The sequence below is a fragment of the Thermobia domestica genome, chromosome 10 (assembly GCF_964235325.1).
Source record: "Thermobia domestica chromosome 10, izTheDome1.hap1.1, whole genome shotgun sequence".
Classification (NCBI taxonomy): Eukaryota; Metazoa; Arthropoda; class Insecta; order Zygentoma; family Lepismatidae; genus Thermobia; species Thermobia domestica.
In genome coordinates, this window is record NC_137463.1 from 81875080 (window position 1) to 81901870 (window position 26791).

The 26791-nt window shown below is 35.6% G+C and overlaps 1 non-coding gene across 1 annotated transcript; it reads left to right on the top strand.

The window, feature by feature from the left end:
- The first annotated feature begins 1587 nt into the window (after positions 1-1587).
- TRNAT-CGU (transfer RNA threonine (anticodon CGU)) lies at positions 1588-1660 on the top strand. The gene has a single exon. It is a non-coding gene; the product is annotated as a tRNA-Thr (tRNA).
- Positions 1661-26791: the final 25131 nt, after the last annotated feature.

The following is a 26791-nucleotide window of genomic DNA, read 5'->3' on the forward strand; positions in this document are numbered from 1 at the left end:
TGATCGACGAGGGACATCATCCTAATACGTGATGGGCTTGAAAGGCCATAGATACTCCAACGCTCACAAATATAATTTCTAATCCTAAAAATCAGGATTGCTTTGTTATGTTATGTCTCTTTTCACATGATATGTATTGTTTCATTTAATTTGATGAGTGGTGTCTCATTTGACTTTATGTTTTTTTTTCTCATTGTACTTAATATATATGTATACAGTGGTGGATCCAAGGGGAGGGATATAGGGGCTATAGCCCCCCCTTGACGCTCAGGTATTCACTGGATAAAATGGACTTCAATCCTGCTTTACACTGGATAAAACGGCAATATATGTTTTAGCCTCTCCCTTGATCATATCCTGGATCCGCCCCTGTATATATATATATATATATATATATATATATATATATATATATATATATATATATATATATATATATATATATATATATATATATATATATATTATTTTACTGGATTTGTATTATGTCTCATTACAGTTGATATACCTAAATTACTTGATGTCATAGGGGGACAAACAGGGGTCCAAGATAATAATAATCTTGTTGGCGAGCACCCAGAATTTATTGTTGGGAGGGTCCAAACTTCGGGGTGTAGAGAAGAATAGTCTAATGTATAGTCCAATACTATAAGTCATTTCGTCTTTATAGTATTGAAGGATATTATTCTGCACCCGAAAGGACGATAAGTAGTTGTAAAATACTTTCACCTATATTTTCAGAAGGAAATGCCAGAAGTAGATTGTTTTTATAAGACAAAGAGTACAGATAAAGTGTAAGATGAAATTTTCATGGTATATCAATCATTTTCCTATCAAATAAGTATAGTTTTATTGAGATTGTACAAATGCATGTTAAGTTTGAGGGCGATTTCCGGACCCAGTAGACCTGTGGGTGCACCCATGTGTTGGGTGTGGATGCGGATAGAAACGTTACAGATACGGTCCGGATACGGATGCGATATTTTGTACTGGTTTTCTTTTTAAAATATTTTTATTCTTAACAAAATAAGACATTTTCGAAGAATTTCCAGTTAAAGTGGAATATGGATCATTATTCGAGTTTTATCCAAGGCTTGATACACCCACTGAGGATTGAACCTCAGCACATATACACAGAAACCACAAAGATTGCCACTTAGCTATGAAGGGGTATATGGTCTGCAATAGTTCCCCAGAAAAGAATGAAGTGGATAAAATAAAAAGAGCAAACAACAGGCTATAAGATTATACTATTTATACATATTTAGTTTGACACTATTCATTTCGAAACTAGTGAGGCGACACTGAGACGAGATTAAGTCCTGTCCCTCGAGACCGAGATCAAGACAGATATCTGTTGATTAAGACGAGACCGAGATCGAGACGACTAGTTTCGAGATAAGACCAAAATCGGTAACGCTATTTATCAACGGGACTGTACCCTACTTTCGTCTTTATACCACCCCTACTATTCTCCTTACATGGCTTCGTAAACTGTTCACTTTATAGAAAGTTATTAGAAAACCAACTCCAATGATACTTTTATTTTCTTAAACTGATTCCAACATTTTGAAAATGCTTCATGTCGCCTCCTTAGCTCAGAGGTTAGAGCACTGGTCTCGTAAACCAGGGGTCGTGAGTTCGAATCTCATAGGAGGCTATCTTTGTTTTTTTTTTTCAAAGAAAGAAAACAATCTTTTACGTTCATATATCGAAAGGAAGTAACAGCGCAGAAAATAAGACTATAGCACACAACTGTATGTATTGTACATGTATATTGGCTATTAGGTAGTCTTTGAATACCTAAAAGATGTATTGGAATTCCCACGATGATTATCTTTTTGCTTTATCCTTATGCAACAGCAAAGGTTATGAAGAAGAAGCCCTACTATTTACATGGGCATCAAAGCACATTGGGACTTGAAGCCAATGCAGTTAGGAAAAAATGAAGTTTATATTTTACTGATTACATATTTGTATTTTCTATTTCATATCTTACTGGCTTTGAAAATATTAAATAGTCTCAATCTCAAATTCCAAAGCAGAAACACGAATATGCTTATTTTTGTCGAACTTACCACCGAATATCAAGGAACTTGTGAAGGAAAACCAATGTTAACCATCACACTGAGATTTTTCTCTGCTCTTACTTGATAAATTTTTGAAATCCATCTTATACTCTCAAAAAATAGCATTTTGTACTCAGCTTTGATACATTGGGGCCGCGGTGGCTCAGTGGTAGAGCGTTCACCTCTGGTGCTTGGGGTCCAGGGTTCAATTCCAGCCCTTGTGGTGGACAAACACCGTGTGCGTGGGTTTTCTCGGGATTCTCCCGTTTCCTCCCACTTTCTTCATTCCACCATTTCATTCATTACTCATCATCACCGTCTCCTTTAGCCTAACCGGCATAACTGTGGAACGTAAAACTCAAAGATTTCATTTCATTTTCAGTTTTGATACTTTTGCAATAATAATAATAATAATAATAATAATAATAATAATAATAATAATAATAATAATAATAATCTGTATATTTAAATGCTAGGTTTATATGTTTGTCTCCAATACTTTCGACAATGAGATCTCGAACCACAAATGCTACGTGCCATTTTCGCTGGTCGATTCCAAATTTTGTATAGTTGTCCAGTTCTAATTGAATATTTAAGAAACGGGCCGTTATTTCTTTATTACATTTTGTAGGGGTACACTGGAAGGTTGAATTTTTAAAAAGTAAAGCATATCCTGTGAGTTATACATTCCAAATCAACATAGTCGTATATAGGAGTTGTATATCTCTGAGGCATTTGTTTCATGGCCAAATGATAATGAAAAACGAAGGATAACAATTTCTCCAGGCTAAGATGAATCTTTATTGTTTGTAGTGTTTTGCCCATTGAACACCATATGTCACTGACATTATAATTGTGTATGTAATGTATTTGCTTATTATATACTGTATGCAAGAAGAAAGAAAACACTGATCATGCATGAATTAGAAACTCCAACCGGAAGTAGGCTTAAATCTTGCAAACGGTGCGAGATATTGAAAAAATAATCGAAAAAATCTCCCCTTTGTGGTACCCCTTGCCGATTTTTATCAAGACGTCTTTTACTTGTCTGTAAAGGTACATGTACAGATGTTGTGAGGAATAACAAGGAGATTCATTCTCATATGTGAATGATGCGTTGTGTACAGAGCCCAGATTCAGCTAGTAATAATAATAATAATAATAATAATAATAATAATAATAATAATAATAATAATAATAATAATAATAATAATAGCATAATTATTTAGTTTTTAAGAAAGTAGAAATCTTGTATAAGAATAGGAGTGCCACAATGTCAGGCATGTTGCGTCTTGATATCTACTAAAGTGTAAATGCTTATTACAAGATGTATTTATAATTTCATCATAATTTCAATTTCTGTCATATCTGATACTCCCTTGTTTGCTCTTCACGCCTCTCAGGGGGTGCGCTTTTCAGGTTGGGTACCACTGACCTATACAGTAAGTGAAATGTTAGCATTATAATAGCACTACAAAAACTTCTTAACACTGGTTGTATTTGATCTTACCAGTCATACTTTAGAGTATAGAATATATTCTAATATTTCATTTGCAGTACAATATTAAGGTACAATAAATTTTCATAAAGCGAAGTAAATGTCATTTTCATTATTCTACATACAAAGTATACTCAAATTCATTCTATGTTTCAGTATCGAATAACAAAATTCATTATGAAAATAATAATAAAAAAATCATTATTTATAATAGAACACCTAAAATAACCATAATCATACTTGCATTTTGCTTGTTTATAGATGATTAGAGCAAATAAAAATAAGCACTATTTTGCTACAGAATTAAGATGTTAATTAATTTTTGAACGAAGTCGTAGGCTGACGTAAGAAGCACGAGGCACATCAGAACTGCTCGCCAGAGGGTGCCAGGTATCTCACTTGTTCAGTTAGTGTGATGCTTGTGCGTAAAATGGAGAAGGCCGTCGATATATCATAGTTTGAATGAGCCAAATTGTAATAACCAAACGGCTGAGAATCAGCATCTCGAAACAGCGCAACTTTTTGGATGTTTGTAAGTTAGTACCAAGGTTAGTGTCTTCCAAAGTTGGGGAAACGACAGTGAAACCATCACCATAACTACAACATATGAGTCGGCAACAACTCATTAAAAATGTCGGACATCGTATACTGTCGAGGTTGGTATAACAGAATCGTGGGACAATGGGACAACTAACAGCAGACTTTTGAGCACACAGTTTACTTACACTGTTTATTTAATATGGGCCTCCGCAGAAGACGCATGGCATCATAAATAACGACTAAAATGGGCACGTGTCCATTGCCATTGGACCCCCGAGCAATAATACAAAGTTGCATGGTCCGCTAAACTACAATACTGTCTTCTTCACATTAGTTACCGGGTCAGAATCCACCGTTTTCCTTTGCATCAGCTGCTCGAAACCTGCTCAGTAAGATGACGACAGCCGGTGGCAAAGATTGCGTGGATCAATGAAAACTTGGCCCATGATCCACTGAATCACCGATCCACCGTGATCCGCGACCCTGACTCACTACCTGCTCCATGACTTTTGGACCCACGACCCTCGTGACACACTCGTGAGATACTCAATTTCTTGCAAAAATTCGGACCCCATTTCCTCCTTAGAATATGTATTATAATGAAAATGATATGATAATATCCCAGTTGGGATTGGGCTAAGTATATACAAAAAGTCATTTTGTTTCGCTTTGCCGTGATGATCACGCGCACACAATTACATTCATTTTTTAATATAATAATTCATACATTAGAGGTTACTCAAAAATATATTTTTTCAGTAGTCAGGTCCTCTAAAAACGCACAGACTGTGCCTCGAAAGCCAAGTAGTAAGTCCTACTGCTATTATTATAATTACAAATATCAATATAAAAAAAATGTCTGAAGTTCTTTTTTCACTTAGATATACTCATCTCAGGTAAGTAAATAGAAACAAATGAATAAGGGAGAAAAATGGCTGCCTTGAAAGTAAAACATAGACAAATTCACCAGTGTTCAGAAGATGCTATCTACAATGAACTGAGCAGAGTGGGTCGGTAGGTCAGAGTGGATCACGATGGGGATGGGTCACGTCCTGTTGATCTACGACCCAGTGACCAACTCATAAATCTTGACTCACTTGACCCAAAATCCACTGACTCACTCCATCTCTGGCTAGTTGTGACCCCATTATGATTTAGGGAACCTTTATATAGTTATCCATGGGCCCAACACTGCGTGTGGAGGGCATCATGACGGCTCCAAGCTATTCACAGGTCATTGCTGATCACGCACACCTACTCATGTTCGCCATATTTTCGGGTAGAAATGGCATCTTTCAGAACGATAATCCTTCTTGTCATAAGTCCAATGTTGTGCTGCAATGGATCGAGGAACACAGTGGTTGATTTCAATTGCTAAATGGTCCCTAAACTCACCCGATTTAAGGCATTTGAATTCTTTGGAATGTCATTGAACGTCAGATCCTATCTCATCAACCCCCTCTGTGGAATTTACAAGAATTAAGTTGTGTGTGCAAATGTAGTGCGCCATGCCTCCAACCGCCCACCAAAGTTTCATTGCTTCCACGCCAAATCCTACTGCTGTTGTCTTGAAGCCAAAGGTAAACATACCGAGTATGTTGAGTAGCTGGTTGTAATGTTCTAGCTGGCCAGTGTATGTACTCCCGTCTCCTTCAGTATAAAGGGCATAAACGCAAAACTAGAAATTTCATATAATTTCATTTCGTATACGCATTCGCTGAATATTTTAGCACAAATTTATGCTGTGGATATGAGTTGTTAACTGCTCATTGCCTCCTTAGGTCAGATGTTCGAGCAGTGGTCTTTAAAACTAGGGTTCATGAATTCGGATCTCACAAAAGTTAGAGGTATTGTAATCTTTCAAAATGAATTCTATCACCTTGCAGGTTTCTGCTATATTTTGTTGCATAAAGTCATTGTTAATCCAGACAGTGAACTGAGTTGCATATAAAAGTTTCTATTCTGGTTTCTAGAGTGAGACCGCACGTCCAATTTCCGATACTGTTGTGCGGGAAATCGAAACGAGAAGCGAAATTTATCGTCTTATCTCGATTCTCGTGTCAGAAACGAACCGAAACGAGAAATATATTTTCTAATTCGAGACGAGACGAGAAATATGACAATTCTAATATTTTCGAGACAAGATGAGACGATTTTTCGCATCTCGAGGGCAACAATAGTTCACCCAAATCTCAGATCTGAAATACTGTTGTAGTATTACATGATAATGTAAAAACTAGAAATAGATAAACTGATTTCCGAACATAGTGAAGAGTATTTATCAACATTTAAAGATTGGCAAGTTATTACACAATATACTCTAATGATAAATATGGTTTTAAAATGTTGTAATATCACACTCTTCGTAGATCTCTACGCAGAAGGATTCTAATAACGTCTAGACGAAATTAAGAGAAAAATATTGCATACATTTCGTACGTGCATTTACAAAACAAGTCAAAAAAATTTTCCAGACAAGAGGAGAAAGAATTATTCAAGAATCGAATCGAGACGAGAGTACTTTAAAAAAAAAAAAAGTACGTGACGAGAAAGCCGTATTTCTCACTAATTATGCTAAATATTCGGCGAATGAGTACTGCTCAAACGTTCTCGGAAATTGACTTCTTTCACCAATAAGGAAAGCTACTATTAATAATATATAGCCTATAATAAATTATTTGCATAATATACGTACCGTATATGTATTCTCCTCTTGTTTAGCTTAAAGGAAATAACCAAGCGCTGTAAAATTAGATATCTTATGCTTGGGGCACTGAGGCTCAGTTATAAAGCGCTTACCTCTGATGCGTGGGGTTCCTGGTTCGACCCCCGGCTAAATAAGTTTGTAGTGGACAAAAGCGTGCCCGTGAGTTTTCTCGATGTACTCTCGTCTCCTCCCACTTTCTTATTCCGCCAATTCTTCCGTCATCAGTAATTTGCTTTATTCATCGTCACCCTTAGTCTAAAGGACATAGTCGTGGGACGTTAAACTCAAAGATTTTCGTAACTATCTATTGAGTATTTTGACACGATTTTCTTCTGTGGATATGAGTCGCTTGCTCTTGGTCGTCTCTTTAGCTCAGAGGTTCGAGCAGTGGTCTTATAAACAAAGGGTCGGAGTTCGAATCTCACAAGAGGCAGCAATAATTTAATGCTCTTAAAATGAATAGTATCATCTTGTAGGTTTTGCTTCAGTGTGTTAAATGAAGATGAACCAGTTCAGACAGTGGGCTCCGTCGTCTATAAATGTTTCTATGCTTGTATCTAATGTGAGGGACTTAAGTTCATTTCCCAGAAGGGGTACATTATAGTGCACTGTATGTCCACACTCAACTGTGTCCTTACTGAAAAGGGCTATTAAGCCTTCTTTCATACGCAGCTACTCATTGCTTCAGTAGCTGCACTGCTTCAGAAGCATTGCTTTAAGTTGGAGCTTTCATACGAAGCAACCGCAGTTGTTGCCACTAAAGTATTTTCCATTTGCAAAGAAGCATTGTCTTAAATGGAAGCTTTCGTACGGGAACGCTGCAGTGGTCGCTACCGCACAAGGTTGCCAATGTGTCTCTTGTAAAGACATGAAAACTGCGCAGTTGTTTATCGCTCAAAATTTACCTTATTTTACACCATATACTGGAGTTCTCGACTGTCTTAAAATAACCATAGACTATTACTATATTTTATGTTACAATGCAGTAGCATCACTGTGATGAACGCATAAGATACCAGGAACAGATTGTTTCCTGCTTCTTTATATTACTCTCATCTTCCAAATTACCTTTATAATCTTGATCTTTCTGTAACGTGGAACGTACCCATAGAAGCGAACTAGTCGTCTATTATGTTCTGTTCTTTGTACATTAATCGTCCGATTTCAAGCCACTACTATTTGCCAAACGAAACATTTCTGGATCTATTTTTATTATTATTATAATTATTACTCAACCACTAAGGAAAGAAGTAAAGGAGGGAAATATGTGGTTGACAGAACCAAACATACATCGATGGGATTCCTCGTGGGTAAATGGTTAGAACTTTGCTGCCTGTGAAGGAGACCGAGTTTGATACCCAGTAGTAGCTACTGTGGTTTCAATTTAAGCCGTGGATCTACGTTTAATATAGCCTAGGTGCAATATAATTGTATATATTTCTTATGTGTCGTGGCAACACCGTCACACTACCGAGGGAAAATTTTGGGTGTTGAAAAAATTAAAAAGAAAAAGAACGAACAATGTGTAAGTGTCTGCTGTCAGTTGCTTGGTTTATATTTCTGTTCATTAGTGGCGCAACTCGGTGGAGCTACTCAGTTACTGTGTATGAAAGGGCTGTAAGGTCTAAATTAATAAAAAGTGTAGATATATACGGGGTGCTAATGAACTCTATATCATACATTTCGGTGATTCCCTGTATCAAATGAAAGAAAAAGTTCTACGAAATTGATCGGAAAACACCTTTCATAATTAGGTATAAAACCACCGAAAATGTGAAACTTCACTTTTTAAAATGCACTCTGACTTGAAAATTATGGGACTCTTGCAAGCGATCCAAGAAGATAAATGACCGCTATTGAAATATCCATGTTTTACAATCTTGTGGTGTACACGCAACGAGTACTCAATTAGTATTTAAAAGTCCAGACCAAAACTTGCTTTATACGATTCGTTAGGCCGGCAAGAGGTGATTGCGAAACATAAATGCAGTATTTAGATAGAACGTAATTCCTTGAACCGCTTGTTAGGTTCCCATAATTTTCAAGCCAGAGCGTTTTAAAACGTGGTGTTTCGTATTTTCGACGGTATGTAACTCTGAAATGAGGTGTTTTACGACCTATGCTTATTCATTTTTTTCTTTCGTATGATATAAGAAGTCATCTAAATTTATGACACGGAATTCTTTAACACCCTGCATAGAAGGCTTAAATGTTATGCACCTCCTGAATTCTTAAATGTACCAAATGATTTAAACGTCTGATATGAACATAGATTCAGGTCAGTATGCGGATAAATAGTAAGTACTTATCCAGAGCTTTAGTAAATTTTTCTCTATATATTCATGAGTCCTAAGCAAGTGGTCTCGTAGAGCTTGTATGTAGTAGTCAAGCGGTTTGAAGGGGAAGCCATCAGGGATTCGAATCCCTCTAAGTCAGGGTTTGTTTAACCGTCTTCGAAAAAATGAAATCTTTGAATTTACGTCCCACGTTAGGCCGGCTAGGCTAAAGGAGACAGTGATGATCAGAAATGAATGAAATGATGGAATGAATAAAGTGGAAGAACTCCGAGAAAACCCACGTACACAGTGTTTCTCCACCACCAGGCACGTAGCCAACGGGTGGGTCCAGGAAGTCCGGACCCCCCCCCCTTCGGAACCGAACCAGAAATGTAAAAGATTAAGGAAGGATGAAACAAAAAGAAACGAGAAAAAGAAGAATCAGCGTTAAAAATATGAAGCTAGAGCAAGCGTTTGGTTACTCTTTCTTATGAGGTGCTTTGTGTGGAGGAAACGGGGTCAAGTTGAAAATGGATATTATTGTAACGGAGCATTCCGAATTCCGTCTAGCTCCATGCTAATCCTATGGAGTACAAATGACGATCGATATTCCGGTTCGATCAGATAGACTCTCAGAAGAACTTAAAAAACTCGGAAGATTATATCTTTTTCAATACTTTGTTATATTCTTTTGCTCAAGATTCTCCATAGTTCGTTATTGAAATACTATTAGAATGCCTATATTGGTTTGTTAGGGCAATAAAATGAAGATATTGTCATAACAAACCAATATAGGTATGTTGCCAGTAAAAGAGTTTAGATTGATCGAGCCCCTGGTGTGTAATCAGAGTGTTTCATGTCATGCCCCCCCCCCTTTACAAAATCCTGGCTAAACGAACCAATATAGGCCCTATGTTTCCAGTAAAATAATTTAGAATGACTGAGACCTTGGTGTGATAACCGCAGTATTTCGTCACGGACCCCCCTATTACGAAATCCTGGCTACGTGCCTGACCACAAAGTTCACTTTGGCACGAGCTGGGATCAAACCAGGAACCCCATGTACCAGAGGGCGAACGCAGTAAGTACGCCAGAAATTTTTTACTTGGGGGGGTGTTCAAAATAAAGGGGGGGTGTTCTCAGATAGTGATATAATTTTTAAACACACTCAAACCAGAAAACAGTATATTTTGTTACAAACTATGCAACACTACTACTACTACTACTACTACTACTACTACTACTACTACTACTACTACTACTAATAATAATAATAATAATAATAATAATAATAATAATAATAATAATAATAATAATAATAATAATAATATCAGGTCTTCGCACTGGTAGGTTCAATAAAGTAAGTTCACACATTTTAGCATTTATTATTATTATGAAACTAAGTAATACAGTGAAACGTCTCAAAATGGACATCGGTGGAACACCATTATTTGCCCTTAAATGAGGGGTGTCCCTAAAAGGAAGGGTTCTCTTTTCACCCCAGCAAGTTTTAGTGGGTGATTTTTTTTTTTTCAAAAATATTAATTAGGAAAAATTCCCTCGTCCCATGATGAAATCACATTCGTTTAGTAATTTATACCGTACATAGTTCCAATTTCATTATTTTAATATTCTAACGCTGTTGTTAAGGTTAATTGTTGTAATATTATTTGATCTCTTAATGTCCGTTCCTGCCCCTTCCTGGCTGCGTTATTGGCTCTGAATATCTTTCATAGGAAAATTATTCATTGATTTAGTTGTTTTCCAGAAATCCAGATTTTCAATTTACAAATATTTTGTATCTTTCTGTTTTGTCTTCTCTAATATACCCTAATTTTAAAAATCCCAGGGCTCATAGTGGTCTGGTCTCTTGTACTACTATGAGCAAAATAAATGACGCGTCTCTTTATTTTGAAGTTTTTTGAAAATATCTCCGTTTTCTTTATATGTTCGAAATTTCGCAAGGTTTCCCCAGCAGGACAGGTTAATAACAAACCCGTTTTAAATATTTGTGTTAGATATTAGCTTAAAATAAAGAAATTAGAAGCAAAAAACATTAAATCGACAGAAATCTCGAGAATTACCAACTCTGCTAAAGTGGGAAATTTTCAAGAACGCGAGGGAATTCTGCAGTTCAACACGAAGCAACGACATCTATGTCATTGAGAGAAGCGTGAATTAGATCTACAAACGAAAATTTTAACGAAATATTTCTAGTATGTCTTATTATATGCATTATCAGCGAACTCCAAATATATGAATCTATGCTAAGTATTAACGTATAGATAGTGCAAATAGTGGAAATTACCTATGGAAAAAGACGAATTGTTAGCCCAATCGTAATGAAAAATCGTCTTTACTGTAGAACAGGTTCAGCTTACGTAACAAAGCAAATAGCTCAGTTAGATAAAGCAACGAGTTTGTATACCGAAGGTAGACGGTTCGAATCCCGTGGAAGTACTGTTGTCATTTTTATCACTAAGGTTATTTTATTTATTTTTTATTTGGGAAAGAATCAAAATGTAACATATGTGTAAAACTCATGACGATACCAAAAAAAAAAAGTTTGGATATTTTGATAGATTTCCCTATTAAATGTTTAATTTTCTCTATAAATATTTGTCTTAAATTGAAATTGTTTTGAATTTACTACATAAGGAAATTTGCCCGAAGGAGGAGAACTCAAGTAATTGATATTCTATGTAAAAGCAACCTATTGTAGAATGATGATGGTTCTTACCTTCAGCACATAATCTTAACGTTAGAGTGTCAGAGAGAGAAAAATCCTGTTTTTCCTCCCCTATGACCACTCATCTTAAAGCTCTATCTATAATGATTCGTGTCACATAATTTCGGCTCTCCAAAGACATTCATATTTATTATTATTATTATTATTATTATTATTATTATTATTATTATTATTATTATTATTATTATTATTATTATTCCTGAATATGAGCCAGAGCCCACTCTGAAAAATTGCATCTGGCGTTCTGAGTGAAAGTTCTATGGGATTATTAGAAAAATATATTCCCGTTTCCACGCTGATGGTAGAATTTCTTAAACAGTTATTGAATTACGTTCGAAAGGTAGGCGTAAATAGCGCCCCCGCAACAATGTGGCGTGGGGACCGCACAAGCTGCAAGGCCAAAAAATATACAGAAAGTACGCCGGGGCGGAGCAGGCCAAATTTTCACACGGGCAAAGTGACTTTTTGGCGCCCTTCCCCTAGTAGTAGCCTATATTTTACATTTTATCATAGTGTTTTTAATAGTTTAAACCAGGAGCGTCATTTCAGATTTTGCTTTGGGGGGGGGGGGGCAAGACCTCTTGATATAAGTAAAATTTCGCGTTTTTCACTGATTTACTACTATTCTAATGATAAAATCTATATACATCTCAAACTCAGGGGGGGGGGCAAATGCCCCTCCCTGCCCTCCCTAAATGACACCCCTGTTTTAAACCCATTTTCAAAAAGAAATCCATTACCTAGGAAAACTTCACAAAGAATATGGCCCGCTATAAACAATACCAACTCCACCCCCTCTGGTCTAGTGGCTAGCACGCCTGCCCTCTGTGGTACCGGGTCCAATTCCCGGTGGATTACTGTTGAACGATAAAAGTGGTTCGGATTCTACTATAATTAGTATCCACATCTCCCTTGCCCATTAAGGCATAACCGTGGAACGCTAAACTCAAGCAAACAAACAAACAATACTTAATTCCCGGCACTCTTTATTCTACATGCCATCTCTCAATTTTTCGATACAGCCCCCTTAGTACTATGAAACTCTCTTCTTCCATAGTGAAATGTAAAAAGATCATATAATTGCCACTACTTTACAAGAATATAAACCAAAAACGTCAGTAGAAAGCACATTGTAAAATTTACTTTTTGAGGCTCGTTTTGGTGCCCCTCTTTCTCTGGCACCCCGGGCAGTCGCCCGGCCCTTAGTCCGCCCTTGAAAGTACGGACGCATAACTAAGGACTGCGGAGGAGAGGTTAACCTTCATGTTATGCCACTGGTTTGACGTGTTTGAAATGTTCAGTAAGTGATCGGTTAGTGAAATAATTTCGACGGTTACTGATGTTTAAAATTTAGCTAAGACAAAGCTACCTAACCAAATACATTTGATATCGCGATGTCACAATTTGATTTTTCCTCACATAAAAAAGATAAAAACAATAGTAATAAAAACCCTCACTCGTACTGGGCTCCTAACTAACTAACAACCTAATTCGTACAGACTAGTTGCTCTGACCAACTGAGTTTCGATTTCTTACGTGAGAGAAGTCTGTTATATTAAGAGGCATGCTTTTCATTATCAAAACTGTTCGAAGTAATACGAACATGGCTTAAGAACAGAGACGGAACTGAATTACCACTCGATTGACCTTGAGGGCAAATCACCAAAGCGTAGCTATAAACGTAAGTTCCAGCATGCATTTCTCTGGAGTTGTGTTCAGTATTCCTATCTGCCAGTCATGCTTGTTCGTAGGAGTAATATGTTACAAACCTAACCTTTCGATAGAGCACAATGACAGAGAATCAGAGGAAAGAAACTCTTGCCATTGTGAACGTGGGATACCACACTGTGCAATAAAACTGACGCGTCTCCTTGAAGTGATATTTCATCGAAAATAACTCGTTTTCCTTTATATAGTCTATCCGAAGTTTTTGAGGGTTTCAAAATGAGGAAATGTTACTGACAAACAAGAACGCATTTATGGGTGGGTCTAGGGGGTCCGGACCCCCTCTGAAACTCCAACTTTTCTGTAAATTTAGCCTAATTTTGGGGATTATCTTTTAAAATTTTATTATAATTTATCCTAATATTGAAGTCGGACCCCTCCCGAAATAAATTACTGCATACGTGTCTCTGACAATTTTCAATATATTCGTTAAATAATAAAGTAAAATAACTAAATTAGGAGCAAAAAGCTTTAACACGGGCTAACTTTTGTCTACTGCCAATATTGCTAGAAGGGATATTAATAGCAAAAACTGCTAGTCAATGCTAAACCTTGGAACGTCATCCCGAACAACAAGTCTATTATTGAGAACTACATATGAAACATGTTATTAAAACTTATCCAGCTTTTATCTGGCATGAATTTATTATATACACCAAAATTCACTCTCCTAAAATGTGTATCTAAACAATGTACGAAGCAATGAAAATTTTTTATCGAAATATTTGGGCAGGAAACTCTAACAGCCAGCCATTTTATTTAAATCGTAATAAACCCTGTAACCGTACGTTAACGTGAGGACAAAGCTTGGTCCATTGGTAAATTGTTTGAAGAATAAAAACTCAATGTTCGTAGGTTCGAATCTATCCAGTCACCACAACATTTTATTCTTATGTGTAACGATGAAATAAGAAAAAAATGTATAACCGTTAAGACAAAACTTCAACCAAGTCTGAAGAGAACAATACTAAAATAGTAACACAATGACGTCAACCAAAAATTATTTCATGCAGCGTTTGGACGAAATTACAGCTGTTAACAATTGCAGAAATAAAAACAGGCTGATAGCTGTAATGCAATCTAGACTTCTGAATGCATTTACTTCCTGAAAACTTCCGTCTCGTCATTGGTATGCCGTTAATCATTGTAAAACCTTTCAATTGGAAGTGAAATGACACAAACTAAAACAGTTTTAAATCAATAAATAATGTCTATGTGTAAAAGTAGGTGTCTTTTATCTGTAGTTCTGAGTTCCTTTTACTTTGAAGTGACAAATGAGAGAAGAAAGTATGGTGTTCGAAAAAAAAACTCAAATTTGAGATTTCAACGAATTTATACGTATTATAGCCCCTAACACCGAAAAAGTTATTTTTCGATACATGTCTATCTGTTCGTCCGTCCGTTCGCTACACTTTTCTGTGCACTCGCCTAGAGGCCATACCGTTCAACTTATCTGCACCAAATTTTAGTTTAAGATTTTCATAGTATTTCCTATAGTTTTTTTTATTTCCCTCCTACTCCCAAAACAAGGGTAGTTTCCTGTACGATGAAAATAGAAAAAAGATATTTTCTCATAACTGGCTCTAACGATCTTGTTTTCTTTCTTTTTTTATAAATCAATATTTAATTAGCAACCCTATTTTGTGGTATAAGGCATTTATCTGAGAAAAATCTACAAGGGGTAGTTTATACTAAGGGGGTGAGTTTTTTCTCAGTGATTTTCTCAAAATGGACTCAAATGTTTTCGTTCATATTTCATAAATAAAGATTTCATTAATAACTTATCAATATGGCATAACTCGTTTGTCCTAAAAAAATGCGAGGGGTAGTTTATTCTTGGTGGAGTGTTGTCTGGGCGATTTTCTCAAAAACGACTCAAAAGAGTTTATTCATATTTCAAAAATAAATATTTCGTTAATAACCGAACAATATGGCAAAACTCGTTTGTCCTGAAAAAATATGCGAGGGGTAGTTTACTCTTGGGGGTGTTTTTCCTCCACGGTTTTCTCAAAAATGAGTCAAGCAATTTTGTTCGTACTCAGAAATAAATATTTCATTAAAAACCTAGTAATATGTTTATTATATGTCTATTATATGTCTATTATATATTATATGTCTATTGCATTAATTGGTCTATTATATGTCTAATGAAAATGTGCTCAAAGTGTGAGTTAGTTTTGTAGTGTGGATTTTCTTCAATCGAAGTTTTTTATTCGATAATCTGACATTCGATGTATTTGAATAATACGATAATTTTATTCGTATTATCCAAATACACACTTCAGTAACAACTGCGGCCTAACACAGTTAAGAAATTGAATTGAAAAAGTTTAGTGCGGTGGCCCTGTAATTGAATATTTTTTGAGAAACTCCCTAGCTTTTTGTGGTAAACTTAGGCTTTTCTTTTTCGAGCGACAAAAGAGAGCAGAAAATATAGTGATTATGAAAATAATATCAAATTCAGATTTCAACGGATTTACATGTTTCATGGCGTCTACATACCGAAAATGTGACTTTTCGACACCCGTCCTTCCGGTCCGTCCGTTCGGCACACTTTTATATGCACTCGCCTAGAGGCCATACCGTTCAACTTATCTACACCAAATTTTAAACGTAGGGTTTACTTAGTATTCTTACAGGAGCTTTTCCATTTTTTCCTACCACCTAAAATAAGTGTGGTTTACAAACAGCCGAAAATCGAAAAACGCTATTTTCTCAAAAATGGTTTTAACAATTTTGTTTATTTTTCATTAATCAATATTTAATTAACAACCCTATATTGCAGTATCAGATATTTCTCTTAGAAAAATTTACAAGGGGTAGTTTATTCTTGGAGGTGACTTTTTCTCGACGATTTTCTCAGAAAAGACCCTGGCGAATTTTGTACACACTTCATAAATAAATATTTGACCTTACAACATGGTATAAGTCAATTGACCTGAAAAATATATGAGTAGTAGTTTATTCTTGGACTTGAATTTATTCTCAGTGAGTTTCTCAAACACGACCAGTTGGCAACCCTGTATCTCGACAACGAAGCTGAATTCGAAAACTGCAAGAGGACCATTTGTCTCCTTTTGATGTCACGAATCACCTCCCGAAGTTTGTGGACATCTTTCAGGTTCACCCTTAATGAAGCTTCTTTTCGAAAAGTTAACTATTAACTTTAGGCATTGTTTATCTTTTTTTAAATCACAAATGTTGTTATTAATTTTAAGGCAGAGAACTACTTCTGAGAGAATAGATCTTGAAAGATAATATTAAAACTTAGACTTTTGTTTTCGAGACATTCCAGACAAGACGAGACATTTTACAAGCTATCTTGTATCCAAAACATTTGCCTCGTATTATCTTGGATGTCACAAAGCGCGTCTTGTCTCTTTCTTGAGACATGTCTTATCTCGTGCGCATTCGTTAACACTTGGAAAGGATTATCTTTCTACTCAAAGCATTGTTTTTATAATGGTTTCATATTTATGATAATTGCTGTCCACATAAATTACAGTCCTTTCAGTTGAATTAATTTTTATTATTATTATTATTGAAATTGCAATATCTAGTTTAACGTTGGTCGATTATGCACCTACGCTAAGGGAGAATGAAGGGAGAATGATGATGAATGAAATGGTGAAATGAAGAAAGTGGGAGGAAAATGGAAAATCTCAAGAAAACACATACCCATGCACACGGTATTTGTCCACCTCAAATTTCACTTGGCGCGAAGTGGAATCGAGCCACGGACCCCATGCACCAAAGGTGAATGCTCTATTATTATTATTATTATTATTATTATTATTAATAATAATAATAATAATAATAATAATAATAATAATAATAATAATAATAATAATAATAATAATAATAATAATAATAATAATAATAATTGTAGCGAGCTCAACGGGTTTCAACCGTTCGACTTAACCAACGTTTGGGTGCCTATTCGTTCGTCGGCTCCATGAGAACTTCTCATAAAAGACATTTCATTTTAATGAAACTAGTAAGTGCCTTCTTTTAGCTCTGCGAAGTAACTATTGCTTGGAATATGAATCTGCAAAACATACGAGGTAAAATTAACCAAATGGTGCAAGTTTCCACTTATATATACAAAACAATTTTGCAATATCAACTACGTGAATCTTGTCCCATAAAGAAGCCGAAACCCCTACACCGAAGAGCCCTCCGAGATTTGATCATTGTCCACACGGACTGAAATTGTCATTTGAAGCCAAGGCTTTAATATGAAGCCAATAATTTCTTTAAAATAGACGGAAAATTCGGAAGTTATAAGCATTTTCATATTTTTGCCTTTTCTTATAAGGGAGCCGTAGCCCCCTATACTGAAGAGCCCCCCCCCCCGGAGATTTGATCATTGTCCACTCGGACTGAATTTGTCATTTCAAACCAACACTTTAATACGAAGCAAAATATTTCTTTAAAATAGACGAAAAATTCGAGTTATAAACATGTTAATAATTTTGCCTTTTCTCATAAGGGGGCCGTATTAGCTTACACTGAAGAGCCCCACGAGATTTGATGATTGACCACTTGGACTGAAATTCTCATTTGAAACCATAACTTTTAATATGAAGCCAAAAATTAAACTTTTACATCAATTTAAACTGACTGGGTTCCGGTTCCCCCCACTATTGTTTAGTTCAGTTAAGTGGTAATTTGTGACAGCTTCACATCATCAAAAGAATGTTTCACTTCAACTCCCCTCCCCCAGGAGTTCGTGCTGGATCCACCACTGGAATCAATAGACACTCTTCCTATTCTTTTTGTCACCCTTGATTGTGTAGGGGCTCCCTCGTACAAATAAAGAAGCGGTAATATTACAATCAAGGGGCGCTATATATTAGGTATTTTTTTAGTTACCTACCCCTAACCGCACAGGGCCATCTTTCGTAGAATAAAAAATATTACGTGATATTCCAATCATGAAAGGGGAGAGGATGCTGTAAATATATTTCTTATTCATTTTGTCTGTCCTGCTTATCAAAAATTACTTTCTGTTGGAAGGGTACTGAAATGAGAGGGGCAAAATAAAAAGTCGTACCCCCTCCTACATGGTTGCTCAAATAAGTACTAAAGAAATCATTTTAAACTAAGATATTTAAGATTTAAACTAGGAAACTAAGATATCCTTACATTATGTAAGGATGGCATATTCAGGATTATTATTATTATTATTATTATTATTATTATTATTATTATTATTATTATTATTATTATTATTATTATTATTATTATTATTATTATTATTATTTGAATGTTTTTGGAGCACCGAAATTTTGTGAGACGAACAGTGATATGTAGAGGTTTAAGATGGGTGGTCATAGAGGAGGAAAAACCAGGATTTTTCTCTGTCTGACTCTCTAACGTAAAGATTGTGTGTTGAAGGTAAGAAGCATCATCATTCTACAATAGGTTGCTTTTACGTAGAATATCAATTACTTGAGTTCTCCTCCTTCGGTCTACTTACCTTATGTAGTAAATTCAAAACAATTTCAATTCAATACAAATACATTGTAAAACTTTTCCGTAATTAAACTTCTAGGGAAAATTAAACATTTAATAGGGACATCTGTTATCAAAATATCCAAACACGTAGATAGAAGAGTATCTAGTGAGAAATATTGTGAAACTTTATAAAATTCTCCAAATTAGAATTAACATTTACTGGGAAACATTCGTTATGCGCCAGCGAGCATATGGTGAGCAGTGAGCACAGGGGAAATAATTACGAAACTGTTTGCAAACAAAATTAGGGACGCTAATGCAAGTGCGACAACGGCATTTTTTTCTTTTTTTGGTATCGTCATGAGTTTTACACATACGTTACAATTTAATTCTTTCCCACATAAAAAAATAAATAAAATAACCGTAGTGTAGAGATAGAAATGACAACGGCACTTCCGTGGGATCGAACCCGCTACCTTCAGCATACAGACTCATTGCTTTAACTAACTGAGCTATTTGTTTTTTTACGTGAACTGAGCCTGTTCCGGTAAAGACGATATTTCATTACGATCATCATACCAATTCGTCCTTTTCCATAGATAATTTCCACTATTTGCTCTATCTTTATGTTAATACTTAGCATATATTCATATATTTGTAGTTTGCAGATAATGCATATAATAAGACATACTAGAAATATTCGTTAAAAGTTTAGTTTGTAGATTTAATCCACATTTCTCTCAATGACATAGATGTCGCTGCTTCGTGTTGAAATGCAGAATTCCCTCGTGTTCTTGAAAATTTCCCACTTTAGCAGAGTTGGTAATTCTCGAGATTTCTGTCGATTTAATGTTTTTTGCTTCTAATTTCTTTATTTTAAGCTAATATCTAACACAAATATTAAAAACGGGTTTGTAATTAACCTGTCCTGCTGGGGAAACCTTCCGAAATTTCGAACATATAAAGAAAACGGAGATATTTTCAAAAAACTTCAAAATAAAGAGACGCGTCATTTATTTTGCTCATGGTAGTACATACTTGAAAAGTGACCAAAAATGGGCAAAGCACACGAAAAAGTGACCAAAATTTCATCATGCCCCTTTTTTGTTTTGTCAATTTCTCCATCACCTCTCTCTCTTTGTTTGTTTTGTTTCTTCTTTCCTTCTTCTTTTTGAGCTTCCTCCTTTCTTAGGTTTTCAGAGTAAGCTTTGTAGTTATGTGGTAAGCAGACTTAGCACATGTAAAAAGCTCCTGCGTAAATGGAACCAGTTCTGGCCTATTTCCAAATTTCTTCGTCTCAGACATTATCGTTCCTCTCAAAAAAGTATCTTTTAGTGACAAATTTGAAAAAAAGTAACTTTTAGTGACCAACTTTAAAAAAAAGTAAATTTTAGTTAAAAAAGTGACTTGTTATGAGCTCTGTTCCACTCAATCAATTTACGTGAACAAAAATATACTTTACAAAAATTAAGCTAGCGCCAAATGCGTTCCTGCATAACACTAGACTCAGTCTAAAATATATATATAATTCTTAATTCGATCGATCTCCTCATTTCTAAAAACGATTTGGCTACACCCTTCTAACGTCCGTCCGTTGATACACCACTTACAGAGCAGGCTCAAAACCAGCCACAGAGCTTTGGGGAGCCACGAATATGTTAGGAGGGGCCAAGTCATTAAAAATTTTACTTTCAAATATCTAAATTGTGTATGTTGTATTGAGGTCTGGAGGGGACATGAAAAATTAAGGGAGAGCCGGGCCCTCCATAGCCCCCTCTGGTTGCGAGCCTGTTACAGAGTAGTACTTACCAACTGAATCTGGTATAGGCTTATTACTATATTGTCACATTTTTCCTTGTTGAGGAGGAGGTAGGTGAATGACCTCTCAAGACGTTGCCAATTTCAGTCATCTGCATCTGTACATCAATCTCTTTTCTCGGAAACGGGGGGCGCGGTGGCTCAGTGGTAGAGCGTTCACCTCTGGTGCTTGGGGTCCCGGGTTCGATCCCAGCCCCCGCCAAGTGAACCTTGTGGTGGACAAACACCGTGCTCGTGGGTTTTCTCGGGGTTCTTCCGTTTCCTCCCACTTTCTTCATTCCACCATTTCCCTCATCTCTCATCATCACCGTCTCCTTTAGCCGAACCGTGGGACGTAAAACTAAAAGATTTCATTTCATTTTTTTTTCTTTTCTCGGAAACGACCGTGGAGCCCAGGAGGGTAGGTATAAAGCGGGTCTGTTTTGTCAATTGTTTTGATCGAAACACCGCCCGAAACAATGAGGTCATGTGGTTCTTGAAGCCCGTACATGAGAACGAGGTCGTTTGATCTTGCATCGTTTGGCCTAATCCTCGTTTCGCCTAACCAATTATCTGACACTTTTATGACAGATAAATGATAAGATTTGTGTCCGCCATTTTAGGCGAAATAAGGATCCTCGTTTGGCCTAATCCTCGTTTTGCCTAAAACGATGGACTATAAGAAAAATCGCGGAAATAAAACTGGAGGGAAATTTCGAAAGAATGTTCCCTACTATATGAACAACTGAGAAATATTTGATTTAGCCATAACTAATTTGTAATTTAGAAAATGCTTTGAGAGTTGTGTTAGGTTATTTTTCCTTTTCATTTTGAGGACAGCTTATTAGATATACCTCTCATTTAAATTTAATGCTTTCACAGTGTGTATAGTGGCTATATTTGAGATGAGAGAAAAATAACAAGTTACACGTAGTTTATTTCCTGTTACTAATTTCGTTTAAACATGAGTGTTTTAGTTTGTAGTTTGTTTTCAAATATCTGATATTGTTAAATAATACTTACTGCTAATCAATTTCTGAAAGGAAATATAGTTTGCGTGAGTATAAACCGGAATATGTATTTTACATTTCTGTTTGTTTCGTTCTTATGTGGATGTAGAAGATATTTTATTGTAGGTTTTGCTGAGGATTTCATACTGAAAAGGGTGAGTAAGAGGGAGGAAAAATCGAAAAAAAAACACCTCTCACACGCTAGCCGTCAGAAGAAAGAAATGGGGATTCTAGCTCTAGACAGGTACTAAGATCGGACGGCTATCCTCTGAAGGAAAAGCATAATTATCTAGAAGTGAATTCGCAGAAGGATTTCTTAGAAGAGAGAGACTGGGTGAGGGAAGGTGATTAGGATATTGATAGGAATACCCTCATTTCGATGTATGATATCAAAAGCTGACACTTCTCGATGATCAAGACTGATGTCCACAGGCTCGGCTCCTTGCTCTCTCAATGGCTCTTGTGGTCCGTTAAGAAAGTACATAACTTATACGGTTTACTAAACATTCTTAGGATCACCAAATTTAGGAGGCTCGGGTGGGCAGGTCATGTAGCTAGGATGGAAGAAAGTAGAAACGCTTTCAAAGTCTTAACTAGAAGACCAACCGGAAAACGACCATTAGGAAGACCTAGGCACAGATGGAAGGACAATATTAGGATGGATCTCGCAAAGATTGGAATACAAAGTAGAAACTGGATGCAGTTAGCTAAGGATAGAAGTCAGTGGAGAGCTTTTCTGAACGCGGCATTGAACCTCCGGGTTCCATAGGCCGTAGAGTTAGTTAGTTACTGCTGAAACTATATATTTTGCATTTCTTAATACTTCTAGGGAATTTTCTCTTGTAACTTCCCTCCAGTTTTATTTCCGCGATTTTTTTTTGTAGTCCATCGTTTTAGGCAAAACGAGGATTAGGCCAAACGAGGATCCTTATTTCGCCTAAAATGGCGGACACAAATCTTATCATTTATCTATCGTGAAAGTGTCAGATAATTGGTTAGGCGAAACGAGGATTAGGCCAAACGTGGCAACACGAGGTCGTTTCATATTTTGAAGTGAAATAAATAAATAAGAATATTGCCTTCTTTCCTAAACGCTAAACCTTTTTTAACTTGATGTAATAAATAACCTATATGATACTGATTGATACAATTGGATTGGGGGGAATATTCCTTTTCCATCCAGGGGTGTGTGTAAAGAAATTTGGAGGGGTGTTAGGGGGGTGTTGGGGGGTGTAGATTACTCCCTGGGCGAACGCTTTACCACTTTTTTGTTTTTTTTTTTAGAAAAAAAAGTTAACATTCACCGAACGTGCCCCATTAACTTGCTTAACTACTTAGTTTTAGGTTTTTACTTGTTTTACAAGCTTAACTCGTTTTTCTATTAACCTTGAACGACAGAAACACGAACACAAAAGCATCGAGGACAGTTAAAATTCCAAAGGCTCTCTCACCGGGAATCGAACCTGGGACCTCGTACACCAAAGGCGAATGTACCATTGAGCCACTGCGGCCCCTTAACCGTCTTCGATGTTTCTGTGTCCGTGTCCCTATCGAGTGCAATATAAATTAAATACTTTTTTAAAAAAAATTTGTGTGCACGCTTTTGTAATACGCGATCCCGGTTCGATACTGGTGGAAGAACACTAAGCACATTGCGCTGGTTCAGTACACTTTAAACTGTAGATCCACGTTTCAACACTGTAAGTTATTGAACTTGTTTTATAGATGCAAAAATACAATTTAAGAGAAAAACGAGAGAAAGAAAATAGCAATAGGTGACCGGTTATGACACTAAAAGCGCTATTACAAGCTTCATATAGGTCCTTGACTCCAACCCGGAAAAGTCGTGCAGACCTTCTACAGGGCAGCCACGCGCGTTACATCTTAGGCAGTAACTGTGTGAGTTTATAATTATGTATATGTAATAGGTGCTGTCTTTTTCAAGAAACGATTGAACAATCAAAGACATCATCTAAATGCTAGTTACAAAACACCCTCATGACTAACGAAGCGAATCAAGTGGTTTTTGGAATACTTTTTTCTTTCTCTCTTTCTTTCTTTATAGCTACTGATGTTACATCATCTTTGCATGAAAGCATGCAGAAAATTGTTTTAAATTTCGTCTTATACACATACACACACATATATATATGATCGTTGCCAAATATATATTTTAAAATGTATATTCTTCCCTTTTTTAATACTTTCTCTTAATATCGTCGTTAAGAATTGCTAAAGTGTTGTGTAATTGTGCATGTTATAAAAGATTAACGGCTATGTAAATATTATATTATTATGTAGCATTTATGAATTATGGTACGCTCAAGTGTTTAATAATAGCTTTACAAAAAAAAAAGCATAACACCCTTTCTTTTATATTAAACAAGAAAAAAAAACTACATGAAACTACAACAATGAGCTTTCTTTTGTATTTCTTTAACTTTAGTATTTCTTTAACTTTAACGACTGTTTTATTATTTTATTTTGCTTTATGGATCAAGAAAATGAAACAATATTCCATATTTATTTATTTATTTATGTCGATACCATTCCGTAGACTGTACAAAATGAATAACAAACGTATTTCTCATTAATTACTGTAATGATTGAGTTATTTTCAATGAAGAATTAAGTTGAGTTGATTAACGTCCCTTCCAGCAACGAGGCTATATGAGTAATGCCAATTTAGTCTGCTTTTTTTTTTTTTTTTGGCTAAATCTAGCCTATTTGGACATGCGTTTAGGCATACAAATGTACGAAATGCTTATAGCCTGAAATATAGCTTATTTGATTAAACTCTTTTGCCATTTTCGCTTTTTTTTTATCATATTAGCCATTAAATTAATTCTAAAAATACTTTTTCTTTGAAAATAAAGTATATTTTTTTAAAAAAAATTAGCCTAATTGTCATTATATATTATCTATTAACTGCTTTCTCTAGACCAGCGTTTCCCAACCTTTTTCAACTTGCGGCACCCTACGGGTGTTACTTGGATTCTCGCGGCACACTTATAGATATTATTATTTGTTAATATAAAACACAGTGGTATTTTTTCTGTGATTATTGATTTCCTTCTCACAGAGAAGAAAGCTCTATCACTGATTTTCCCCCGTGGTATCATAATGCTTATTTTTCATTCTAATTTAAAAATAGAAAACAATTGCAATGAACTATTGGACTCAGGTTTTTAGAAATACGCTTTCTTTTTAAAACCTGTATCCAACCTTCTACGAAGAAGGAAGATCACTAAATAACGAAAGAACAAACACATCTCTTTTACTTTTAAAACACAAATGTAGGTAATTTATCGAAAGGATTGAATAATATTTTAAATTTTCAAGTTACGAAATAGTCTGCAACAATAAAGAAGCAATAATGGTCATAACAATGATAACAAATACTTTTTTCAACATTAGAAATCTACAGAACGGTAACACGGTATGAAACTTAAAATTGTAGATTCATAGTAGAGGTTCATAGTAATGTGAAATACAAATACACATTTATCCCTACGTTTTGCAACTTGATTGCTATGAAATTAATAATTTTGTTTCGATTCCTCGCGGCACACCAGCAGCCCATTCACGGCACACCAGAGTGCCGCGGCACACCGGTTGGGAAACGCCGCTCTAGACAGAGGACGATTTATTACACAACAAACACTTGTTTTTCATTTTTCAATTTTCGCATTTCATTCCAAGAATGAAAACTTTCTAACAAAAAATTTAGTAAACAGTTCGGTTTTTCAAGCCACAGAGATCATTTTTGTTTATTAATAGGATAAAAATAGGATATCTAATTAGCCTGAAAACTTTTAAAGCAATCGTGATGATACATGTCGGTGTACGGAGAAATAAGAAGTGTTTGTAAGGACTATGACTTGTCGAAAGACGTACTACAGAAAATTGGGACTCCTTCGGCGCTAGCTGGAATCGAACAAGGGGCCCCTAGCACCTGAGGCGAACGCTCTAGCACTGAGCCACCGCACCCTCCACATATTTTGCCAATAGTTTACAAAATATTCGCACCAGACTTTTTACATGCATAGTTTTTAAAACTTTGTTCGATATTGTTTTCATAACTGTCCCAGATTTAATTAGTTCAATATTTTCCTTAATTTTCAGTACTGAAAATTGTTCATCTAATAATTTAGTATTTAGCATCTAATTTGAAAAGTGCTCCTGATGAAAAGGAAAATTAAAATGAATACACAAATTATCATGTTTAGGTTACTCATCTTGCAGAAGTTTGTTTGCTACTGTTATCGTAGACTCATATTTCTTATGTTAGTAAATTATTTGTTGCTGCTGTAACCTGGGTTACTTTGGTCACCTTTTTTCTACGTCACCTGAATCTGGGGTCTTAGTTTTCTGTCTCAATCGACAAACTTGGTGACCCAGACAAATCTAGCGACACGGACAGGTACGATGGCCCAGAAATAACCCAAATATCAGCCTTACAGTATTTTATATCTTTAATGATTTCCACTAATCGAGCTGTAATTGAATGTAATGCTAATTAATTTATAAACATGTCTCTATGCGTGACTATTTAAAATGAACTTTTTGCTATAATCTTGAAATTTTATATTGAAATAATCGAATTGTTGAATTCAAAACCAACTGTATGAATACAAGCATATTTACAAGTAATTCAGGAAATTGCATATAACTAATACCATCTATTAGAAAACATGATTATTTTTTTCCTAAAAAGAAAACTATTTCAATTGCAATCATTTAAATTTTCCTTAGAATTTTGTTATTCTATTGCAGTAGTATGGAGCTCAGGGAGATATATATGAGAACTTGGAATATACAGCAATATTTGTTGGAAAATATTTTGAAATGAGAAGAAACAAGTGAGTTTCCTGTTTTACTCATTTTATACTGGTTTTCAAAATACCCTGTTTCTTGTCTTAATTACGGATATTTCGATTTCGAATTGGTACTACAATAA